Here is a 12,887-nt window from a genome sequence, read left to right as displayed (position 1 = left end):
AGACATTTAGTAATAAAAGGTAATAATGAAAATTCCTTGAAGAAATGGACATGTTATATAAGCTTTCGGCTTGTTAACTAATTCATATACATATAAATCGTATGTATTAAATCTATACCAGTGTTTAATAAAACAGTGTTCAAATCAAATCAGTTAGTCGTTTAGGTGTACAATATGGCGATGGCTTGAAATACATTTACTTCAGTCCCAATTACAGGGATCGATGCTCATGATATTAATCACTGGATTGTCTGGTCCTGACTCGATTATTTACAGACCCCCGTCATGTAGCTGGAATATTGCTGAGTGCGGCGTTAATCAACAAAGCAACTAACCAACACGTACTTCAAATCCTTTCTATCAATGATCTCTACTCCGAACTGTTCCAACTCTCCCAAGGTTTCTTATGTTGGATATAACGCCCCATCGCCTGTACTGGTATATTCTTCAAGTACATATATTAATATTCAATGCTATGAAAATTAAGTGTAATTCCAGTCACGCACTATTGCTCATTGTACTAAACAATTGTAAGATGAATAAAAAGAGCCTCAACCCTGTCTTGTCGTTATACAGCTACTATCAATGAAGCTTAATTTTTTATTTGATCCATATGCATGTATATATTCCAGTAGTCGTAAACTCCTATTTGTCATAATGAATTTTATGTAATTAGTAATGATTGACAGAATTATTTATCCCTTGCTTTATTGATTGGTAGACTTTCGCTACCAGCATGTCAATATAACAATATAAAATCACATAGTTAATAAAACCTCATTTAACAAAATCAAATTTTCTTAGCACAAATACATCTGCTCCGCTCAGAACATCTCTACTGGGTGTGTAGGACATCATACCACACAGACAATTCCCCACACGGATATCACCCACACAGACAATTCCCCACACGGATATCACCCACACAGACAATTCCCCACACGGATATCACCCACACAGACAATTCCACACAGGGATATCACCCACACAGACAATTCCCCACACGGATATCACCCACACAGACAATTCCCCACAGGGATATCACCCACACAGACAATTCCACACACGGATATCACCCACACAGACAATTCCCCACACGGATATCACCCACACAGACAATTCCCCACAGGGATATCACCCACACAGACAATTCCACACACGGATATCACCCACACAGACAATTCCCCACACGGATATTACCCACAGAGACAATTCCCCACACGGATATCACCCACAAAGACAATTCCCCACACGGATATCACCCACACAGACAATTCCCCACACGAATATCACCCACACAGACAATTCCCCACACGGATATCACCCACACAGACAATTCCCCACACGGATATCACCTACACAGACGATTCCCCACACGGATATCACCCACACAGACAATTCCCCACAGGGATATCACCCACACAGACAATTTCCCACACGGATATCACCCACACAGACAATTCCACACACGGATATCACCCACACAAACAATTCCCCACACGGATATCACCCACACAGACAATTCCCCACACGGATATCACCCACACAGACAATTCCCCACAGGGATATCACCCACACAGACAATTCCACACACGGATATCACCCACACAGACAATTCCCCACACGGATATTACCCACAGAGACAATTCCCCACACGGATATCACCCACAAAGACAATTCCACACACGGATATCACCCACACAGACAATTCCACACACGGATATCACCCACACAGACAATTCCACACACGGATATCACCCACACAGACTATTTCACACACGGAAATCACCCACACAGACAATTCCACACACGGGTATCACCCACACAGACAATTCCCCACACGGATATCACCCAAACTGACAATTCCCCACACGGATATCACCCACACAGACAATTCCACACACGGATATCACCCACACAGACAATTCCACACACGGATATCACCCACACAGACAATTCCCCACACGGATATCACCCACACAGACAATTCCCCACACGGATATCACCCACACAGACAATTCCACACACGGATATCACCCACACAGACAATTCCACACACGGATATCACCCACACACAGACAATTCCCCACACGGATATCACCCACACAGACAATTCCACACACGGATATTACCCACACAGACAATTCCACACACGGATATCACCCACACAGACAATTCCACACACGGATATCACCCACACAGACAATTCCCCACACGGATATCACCTACACAGACAATTCCCCACACGGATATCACCCACACAGACAATTCCACACACGGATATCACCCACACAGACAATTCCCCACACGGATATCACCTACACAGACAATTCCCCACACGGATATCACCCACACAGACAATTCCACACACGGATATCACCCACACAGACAATTCCACACAAAGATATCACCCACACAGACAATTCCACACAAAGATATCACCCACACAGACAATTCCCCACACGGATATCACCCACACAGACAATTCCCCATACGGATATTACCTACACAGACAATTCCACACACGGATATTACCCACACAGAAAATTCCACACACGGATATAACCTACACAGACAATTCCCCACACGGATATCACCCACACAGACAATTCCCCACAGGGATATCACCCACACAGACAATTCCCCACAGGGATATCACCCACACAGACAATTCCCCACACGGATATCACCCACACAGACATTTTTTCCCAACGCGAACAATACCCACGCCTTATATCAAGAAGGAAAAATAACCAAAGAAATCAATGTATTGTATTTTTTATTTTTACCAGAAAAACATGTGACACTGCAATAATTATGCGCGGTTAGTTTGAAAATTAGAACTTACAAACAATGTGTTTCAAATGAGGGAAACATGATTCGTAAACATTGAATGCCACTCAGACCTATACCACATACACGCATCACAAAGTAGTAACATTACTGTGGCATTTTGTTCCAATTTTGATTTATATTATTTCGAAATACATGTATTTTGCATTTTTTCTGTTGGAGTGATTTGATCCTAACATTGGCTATACCCTGCAGGGAGCGTTGTGATCCTGAGAGGGGAGTATTTTATCCCAGGATAATTGTACTCTTGAGCGTGTCAGCATAAGGATCAGGTAACTCCAGAGTAATTCTATCCCAGGACTCACTCTAAAGTGAAATTTGAGGCAAAAGATTTAATCCTCACACACAGGCAGTTTATAAAGTCCATATGTACGCGTGACATGTGTGTATCCCACCCCGACCTCTCCCAAGGTGACATGAGTGTATCCCACCCGACCTCTCCCAGTATGACGTGTGTGTATCCCACCCCGACCTCTCCCAGTATGACATGTGTGTATCCCACCCCTATATCTCCTAGAGTGACATAAGTGTATCTCACCCCGTTCTCTCCCAATGTGACACGAGCGTATCCCACCCCGATCTCTCCCAATGTGACACGAGTGTATCTCACCCCGATCTCCCCCAGAGTGACACGAGTGTATCTCATCCCGATCTCTCCCAATGTGACACGAGTGTATCTCACCCCGATCTCCCCCAGAGTGACATGAGTGTATCCCACCCCGATCTCCCCCAGAGTGACATGAGTGTATCCCCACCCTGATATCCCCTAGAGTGACATGAGTGTATCCCAACCCGATCTCCCCCAGAGTGACATGAGTGTTTCCCACCCTGATATCCCCTAGAGTGACATGAGTGTATCCCCACCCCGACCTCTCCCAATGTGACATGAGTGTATCCCACCCTGATCTCTCCCAGAGTGACATGAGTGTATCCCACCCTGATCTCCCCCAGAGTGACATGAGTGTATCCCACCCTGATCTCCCCCAGAGTGACATGAGTGTATCCCCACCCCGACCTCTCCCAATGTGACATGAGTGTATCCCACCCTGATCTCCCCTAGAGTGACATGTGTGTATCCCCACCCCGATCTCTCCCAGAGTGACATGAGTATATCCCACCCTGATCTCCCCTAGAGTGACATGAGTGTATCCCCACCCCGATCTCTTCCAGAGTGACATGAGTATATCCCACCCTGATCTCCCCTAGAGTGACATGAGTGTATCTCACCCCGATCTCTCCCAGAGTGACATGAGTGTATCCCCACCCAAACCTCTCCCAATGTGACATGAGTGTATCCCACCCTGATCTCCCCTAGAGTGACATGAGTGTATCTCACCCCGATCTCTCCCAGAGTGACATGAGTGTATCCCCACCCAAACCTCTCCCAATGTGACATGAATGTATCCCACCCTGAGCTCCCCAAGAGTGACATGAGTGTATCCCACCCGATCTCTCCCAGAGTGACACGAGTGTATCCCACACCGATCTCTCCCAGAGTGACATGAGTGTATCCCCACGCCGATCTCTCCCAGAGTGACACGAGCGTATCCAACCCCGATCTCCCCCAGAGTGATAGGAGTGTATCCCACCATGATCTCTCCCAATGTGACATGAGTGTATCCCACCCCGATCTCTCCCAGTGTGACAGGAGTGTATCCCACCCGATCTCCCCCAGAGTGACAGGAGTGTATAGTAATGGGTGGTCACCACCCGTTCAGACTGTCACTTTATATTTTCAACATATCCAGAGTCAGCACATGAGAGTAAGTTTAAGAAACTTAAGCCACTATGTACGGGAGCCAACCCATTAAATGGCTCTACAAGTATACTGCCACCGTTAACTTGCACATCACGACGGCAAACTAGGCAGTCACGTGTAATGCACGCTAGCCTACCTTGATTAGTCTTTATGGGACAACATAATTGATGAATATTAATTGGAATTATTTGTCGTGTCTTGTTTTTGTAAGTAAGGCTGTCATATTTATTATACTGTCCTAGTTCGGGTTGATGAATATTTATTTTTTCCCAAGGTTCAATGATGAAAATGTTAAGAACTTTTCATTCGAACAAATAATAAAATGGATATTATCTATCCAAAGACCCTTCCAATTAATTATAATTAAATAGTAGCTGGTAACACGTTGCAAGAATTATATTTTTTTTATACTTGAGGATTCATACAGGTAAGTAACAGATGAGTGAGTGAGTGAATATGATTTTACACCGCTTTTAGTACTATTCCAACAATATCACGGCGGAGTCAACAGAAATGGGTTGCACACACTATAACCATGGTAGGATTCGAACAAGGGCCTTCGGCGTGATGGGCGAACGCCTTATCCAGTAGCCTACCTCACCACCATATTTAAATGGAATAATAACACGACATACTTTTTAGCTTGTTAAAGGTAGACTTCCTGGGTTGACATAATATCCGTGGGTATTGGGGAGATTAGGATAAAATAAATACTTGAGATTGACACTTAATTGTTTTTTCAAATAGTCGATTAGTTTTCGTGTTTTATAGCCTACTACTTTGTTACTATTACTTTAAAAAAACGGACCTACTATTTCACGACTCCTCAAAACGCATTTTTATTAAATGACTATGGCGATAGGTTTTTAAAGATTTTTTTTCTGAAACGTAACGACATCATTATTTTAACAAATGTTTTATTTGGGATTACACTTTCTTGGTAAAGCACAGATTCTCGTACTTTTTTGGGGTTGAGTCCCGTCCGGGATTCGAGGCACCTAATCGCCAGCACACAAAAAAGTACGAGAATCTGTACTTTACTAAGAAAGTGTTATCCCAAATATAACATTTGTTACATTTGACCACTTTCTAAATGGCATTGTGTGTTCATCATCATTTTAAAGCGAGACATATCAAGGGGCAACAGTAAGCCTATTCACCTTGCGTACACATGTTTGCAGGAATATTTTCCCAGACGAATACATTCACTCAGCGGTTAGCACCCGGTGAGAAAATCACTCTAACCATTTGTAATTCGATATTTGAGTCTGAAATCGGCTTTGAAACGACGAACAGAATCCCTTCCACTTTCTTATCTCCTGCTAAGGCCGAGCTTCTCAGATCACTGATGTGTAATTAACATTCACCATCAGTGTAAAGACGGTCAATATCTTGCTCGTTTTTTTTCAGATTATAATGAACTGTGTCACGGTGCCACGGGGAGCTCAGGTGCATTGTATAACGTTTTTTGTATTAAATCCTACGTTGATTACCTGGTTAAAGTATAAAAAGGTTGCCAGGTGACAAACCACCGTTTCTTTTGTAAATAATTATGATAACAGGTTTAAATATTCTGTAAAAGGTTACTTGATCCAGGGTAAGAGTTAATTCACGTGCTCTAATTGTATTGATTTTAAATCCCTTTGATCCTATTCAATGTACAGTGCGGTCTTACCTTCGCTTGATAATGTCGTGAACATGAACTTATTATACCAGTGGAAGTAATTCGAAATATTTAATTTCTATCAGAATTAGTGTGGCCGGTTCCAGATTAAATCTACCTGACCTGGCCCGTAAATATTACTGCACACGGGCTGCGGGCATTTTTAAGTTGTGTCAGACCTGGTACGTATCCGTGTCTGTTGAACTCGTGTTCTGTCTTTATTAGCAAAGGTCTGCAACGCTTGATGTAGTTCAGGCCAAGGGAGAGAACGTCGGACCTTTCGCTCTATGGCAGAAATAAGTTCCAGCAGATAGACTAAACAAAGTATTTTATCAATATCACGTGGACCAATCAGATCTCAGCTATTAGAGGGAAATATATTTCTCTGCGGATGAATACATCCCTTAAAAGCCGCCACGAACAAGACTGGCTGCACGTGGATTTCAGAGAATGGTATATTAAAACATGTCGGTGAAAAAGTCGTATCATTATCACTCGGGGTACATGGAGTTTTATGCGTCCCTCGATAATGAATACCTTATATCCCTCCACGAACAAGACAGGCTGCACGTGGATTTCTGAGAGACGCAGGCAATGGCCGTGTCAATGAAAGACACATGACATAGTACAAGCTATCCTCAGTTCAATCGAACAGCGATTTTCTATCAATTTTGAATTTATTTTAATACATTTACAGTCGTATCAACACATGTTCGGAAGATAAACTCGTTACAGCAGTATCACTCGTGGTACCTCGTTAGGTTTTATACCACTCGCCACCGGCTACTGAAACCTAACGAGGCACGCATAAAACCCCCAGTAATACAGTTACAACGAATTTATCTCACAGATGAACAAATGCAGCAAAGTGGGTTTGGGTGATCTTGGTTGTCAGGCTGGTTAGGCTCTTTATCAGCTCAGGGACCTTGCTCCCCTCTACACGCAGCCTTGACAGCGAATGGGACTTCTCCCAGGAAGCTCTGCTTAGTCAAACTCATCCAGAACTTTTCCAAGAATGTGAAGACTCCCCAACACTGCAGCCTTCTCCATTACCCAGATTGTCAGAAAGGATGTAAAACCCGGGTATTATTCCAATGTCAGACAACAGATTGGGAAGTACCAAACCTAAGGCGCTCAGAACAATGGGAAGTTGAACAACTTGTACTTGAGATGCAAGCGTGACATTTCGACAATTGCCATGTTTCTCCTGAATCTTGTCAATCACATTAATGTCAATAGGGACAGAAAATTTAATATTAAATTATTTCATTGGATTTATGAAAAAAGTCAAGATCAGGATTGTTTGCCTGAATAGGTCGAAGGCTGTATACGGGCCTATTCCAAAGAATTTTGTGTTTATCATTTTCCATGACGCCCTCTACATATGCCGGGTCGAGCCACTCCGCCATGTCACTTAAGATATTGTGTTTATTGCCAAAGCTGAGAGTCCGCTGTTTTGGGATGTCGCATTAAATTCTTTGCATAATCTCCATTCATATTTACATTTTGATGCAAAATCACACATTGACGATGGAAGTTGGAAGTAACTAGTCCTGAGCACTAGGCAGAAATCCTTCTATTTCACTTTGAAGGTCAACCGACTACATCCAAGCGAAGAACTATGCAGGGTTGCTGATCTTCTCAACACACTGCACATATACTCGATGCAGTGGTAGTTCATATTGCCTCTCCTTGAAAAACTGAGTCTGGGCTAATTTGATATGGCACTTCGCTCGGTTGACAGCAGTACAGAATCATCAACAAAATCAACATTGACACGGAGATTATGTCCCACATCCTTGGCTCTTTTAAGAAAACTGTGGAATGCCTTGTTTTCACCGTGAGTCTTGACATGCTTCGCAAGAGGATCATCAGACAAATAAATGTGCGCAAAAATGCTCAACACATTTCTATCATGAAGAGCCTCCACGTTAATCAAGCCACGTCTTCCAAATATAATCGGTAAATATAAGCAATTGAGGGAAGAGCGAGGGTGGTGTAATCTATTGTCTGACATGATTCTTCGTTGTCTTCATCTGCATGTTTTGAATGACATCACTGTCACGGATATCTTCAACCACGAGCTTAAATACACAAGGTTGATGTACCTGGAGTGTCGTATTGAAAACGACAATCTCAATAGTCGCCCATATCGTGTCTTTATGGGGCGCTTTAATCACTTGGTGACGAGTTCACTGAGTTTGTGATCAATATTTCCCATTCCGGGACAAGCCGAATGTTGTAGGTTACGGAAACATGTGAGTGGTAAAAAAATACCCTGAATTTCTTGTTTCGTCCAATCAACAACACCAAAAGAACGAAAGGACAGATACAGAATAAGTATTTGTGGCTTTGACTTTATTGCGAGTGTACAGCTCTGAGCTCCAGATTTTCTTAAGTCTACATTTGCCCAAAGTTTTTTCTTGATCTGGAGTTTGTCCCTAACCTGCATTCCCTCAGTACGAGATGGTATGGTCAACTCCTCCCCCAAGTAAACTGAGTGATCCTCCCTCTTCTATCTTACCACGTTTCAGATGAAGAATGTTGCATTTTCGAGTCCAAAGAACATGCCAATATCATTAGAAAAGGACTCGAAAAGGTGAATCTGTTTTTAGAGTGGGTTCTCCTTTGGCAATGCCATCCATGTACAGGGGGCGAGTAAGGGGTGTTGGGGATCTGTGCTGAGGAGGTCCAGGATGACAACATTCATCTTTGCTAAGCAAAAACCTTAAATGAAAAGAGAAAAGGGCTAAAAGAATCGCCCTGAAATATCCTCTTCTTATAGAAATGAGTTCAGAAGTCACCACCTGACACTGCGAATACACCTCAAGTGGACCAGCTATTCATTAAAGGCTTGAGTAAAACAAGTAACCGCTCGGGGAGGTCAATACATTCCAGTGACGTCAAAATTCATTCGTGAGGTACAGAATCATAAGCATTACTGTTGTTGTTGTTGTTAATGTTGTTGTTTTACACATGTGGCCCTCTACCTGGCTTTCTATTTTCACATCTGAATCAATGTATTGTATAGTCCGAGGTTCTTTACAGATGAGGAAATAGTATATTGGAAATACCAATCAGAATTGTGTTCTTGTCAACAGACTGGGCATTATTTTAAGTGCCAACCATCATTACCTCAGTTTCAGCTTGTTGAAAGTCTTTTATGTTTTGATGTTCTGGAGCAGTCAGGGGGCACGGGTGGCCTAGTCGTCTAAGGCGCCGCGATTCGCTGTGCAGAGTTGCGTCCCTTGGGCCTGCCAGAAACCTATGATTGTGGGTTCGAATCCCGATTCGCCCCGATTATGTTTTTAGGTTTGTCAGCACCATACCCGTGCTCGTTGGTTTCACCGAATTGATAAATTTCTGAGACCTGCATCACTTCGGGCTTTCCTCCCACATTAAGTTTACACGCCGCGATATAAATGGAATACTGTTAAAAGCAGCGTTAAAGCCATCTCACTCACTCACTCACTCTGGCGCAGTTAACCATTTGTGAAAATGCATATGGTGCTTTGATGAGTTCAAATCTCTTGGGAAGTTGAGTGCCATCTGCATAGCAGTTCTGATTCATGTCTTGCGTCTCTACGGGGATACTGGTACCTTCAACTTTGTTCAATAAATCATTAGTAAGGTATACGCAATTTATGTCACCTTTACAGTAACTAAAGAAGTGGTCATCCATAAATTGTGTCTACTTTGTCTTCCGTCCACTTCTATGTAATGCCTATCAAACAATACATCATTAATGTTTTCCGATTTCGAACGTTGTGGAAGTCGTTTTAAAAAAACTGTTGTTTCTCTTTTGAAATTCTGCTGAACAAAAGACGTGTTGATTAAAATGTGTGAATGATTTCCACAATAAAAAATCACTTTTTAAAGTTGTATTTTTTCTCTGGGGAGCCCAACATTATGAGAAGATTGCCCGTTTCTGTGTTACACAAAATTCGTACATCTTGTTAGAAATGAACCAAATATGCTTAAACAGATTGCACACCACCAAAGACAATTAAATCATTGTCATTGTCTTAGAAATCGGATATTCGCATATGTAATCAACAGAAACTGTAAGACAGTTCAACTGAGTGTTGTGGAGCCATTCGTGGTCTAGTGGTAGAGCGTCCACCAAGAGAGCGGAAGGTCCGGGGTTCGATCCCCGGCCGCGTCATACCAATAGACAGTAAAAGATGGTACTTGTTGTTACCCTGTCTGGCGCTCGGCATTAAGGGACTAAAACAAGGACTGGTCGGCTCGGAGTCAGTATATTGTATCTGAGTGGGGTATTCAAAATACTGCTAAACTGCGGCATGGTACATGTATCTCAGTGGGCTAGCACTATAAATCGGCATCAGTCCGGACTAGTACAAGCAGCCAAACAAACACACACACGTACATGCACGTCGCTATATAAGTGCAATAATCTTGGACGCGACGTTAAACCCCATTTCACCTCACCTCACCTCCAATGAAGACCCCCTGAAGCTTTCTCCCTTTTATATTTGAATACTTAAACAAGGATGTCCCCTCTAGAAAGAGATACAAAGGAATAATGTCCAGACTCTTAATTGATGAAATACGGTACATACACACACACACACACGCAAGTTCCACTGTTCCAGTTTGATCGCTACTGAAACTCTGCTCTACCACAATAATGTAACTGCAACCAAGAGCTTGCGTGCAGCCCTCCTTACACATTTAAACAACTTTCTTTATCCGATCATCGTCATCTTCATCGTTGTCTTCATCTGCATGTTTTGAATGACAACACTGTCACGGATACATCTTCATCCACGAGCTAAAATACACAATGTTGAACAATACACCAGGTGTGTCGTGTTGAACACGACAATCTCAATAATGGCCGATGTCGTGTCTTTATGGGGCGCTTCAATCACTCGATGAAGAGTTCTGTCCCTTAAAAGCTTGTTTTTTCATGTTCATTCATTTGCTGATTCTACAGTCTTGGGAGGACTGTTGTCAGTACAAAAGGCCCTATCAAAAGTATTGAAACGATTGCCGAATACAAAAATTCTCATTTAGTTATATGACCGTAAATGTTAATGGTTTTCAGATTTTCCTACATTCCAATGTTATTTTAATTAAGGAAATTTCATTTGTGAACGAAACTATTTGAAAATAAAAGATAAATGCCGACATGTTCTTATTCTGTCATTATTTTTCAGAAGCACATAACTTAAATGGCGGCGCTTGGGTAGTGGGTAAAGTGTTCGCTCGTCACGTCGACGACCCGGATTCTATTCCCGACATATATACAAAGTGTGAAGCCCATTTCTGGTGTACCCCGCCGTGATATTCCTGTAATGTTGATCAAAGCGGCGCAAAACCGTACTCACTCACTTACTCAAAAGTCGTAACTTTATCAGTTGTAAATCACAAACATCAGTATAAAGTCATACAAAAGACATTGAGATGCAGAAAGTAGTTCCTCAATAGGTGCTTTTTTCACTCAGTGGAATAACACGTTTTTTTCTCATACTCAGTAATCCATGCAAATAATTTTGCCTTTTACGCCCAAAGGAATATGTGTCGGCGGATAATCGAGACTGGTTGAGACTCATATTTAATTGAACTGGGTCGATGTTTCTGCTGGTGGAGTGAAGTATCCACGTTTAACCATAAGCTAAGGAACATTTTTAAATATTGGCCACTACTATATATAAAGAAATGTCTGGGCTGCGACATTAAAACTACCCCAACTTAAACGGTGTTTTGTTTACTTTTTAAGAAGCAGAATCTCTGCACTTGTGCAGAGCAGATCGTTTGTAGTCACAATGTCTGGTCAATCACTTGATTGTCTGGTTTGTTTACAGGTCGCGGTAAGTGTTTTATTCAATGTCTTGAAGGCCATCGGCTCATATACAAATCAATACGAATATATATATGATTTTCAGTGATCAATTAATATAATTGTCACTGTTATTTTGCCTTTTACGCCCAATAGATACTGTTTCAGTCGAAAATCGAGACTGGTTATTTTCTGGTGTTGACGCTTTAAATTCATTATTTGTTAAATTTATTTCGATGTTATATGTTCAGATAACTATATTTCATCACATCGGTTTGGTTTGGCAAGTAGTGAATTTCAACCCCTTGCATTTTCTAGAATTTTGCAAATACACTGTTCGCAACTCACCCTAGTCTAAAATGTGATATTTGTTTTTTGCTGTATGTCAAAGAAATAGTATCACTATGGCAGAATCATTAACTGATCCGCGAAGGTCCGGGATAGAGACTATATATAGGTTTTCAGCAACCCATGCTTGTCGTAAAAGGCGATCATGCCTGTTATAAGTGGCGACTAACAGGATCAGTTGGTCAGGCTCGCTGTCTTGGTTGATGGATGTCATCGTTTCCCAATTGCGTGGATCGAGGCTCATTGTGTCAATCACTGGATTGTCTGGATCAGACTCCATTATTTACAAACCGCCGTCATATAGGTGGATTACTGCTGAGTGCGGAGTTCAACAAGAAACAATCAAATACTAACTGATCACCAGTATGGCAAGCCGTTTTCTCATTTATTACGGAATTACAGATTTCTTCAATTGTTTTAAAGATATCTTGAATTGAATTGAAGATTTCTTGAATCCA

Source organism: Haliotis cracherodii, unplaced genomic scaffold (genome assembly GCF_022045235.1).
Source record: "Haliotis cracherodii isolate W230 unplaced genomic scaffold, xgHalCrac1.p SCAF_5, whole genome shotgun sequence".
Lineage (NCBI taxonomy): Eukaryota > Metazoa > Mollusca > Gastropoda > Lepetellida > Haliotidae > Haliotis > Haliotis cracherodii.
The sequence above is the reverse complement of the archived record's forward strand: the minus strand, read 5'-3'. Positions refer to the sequence as shown.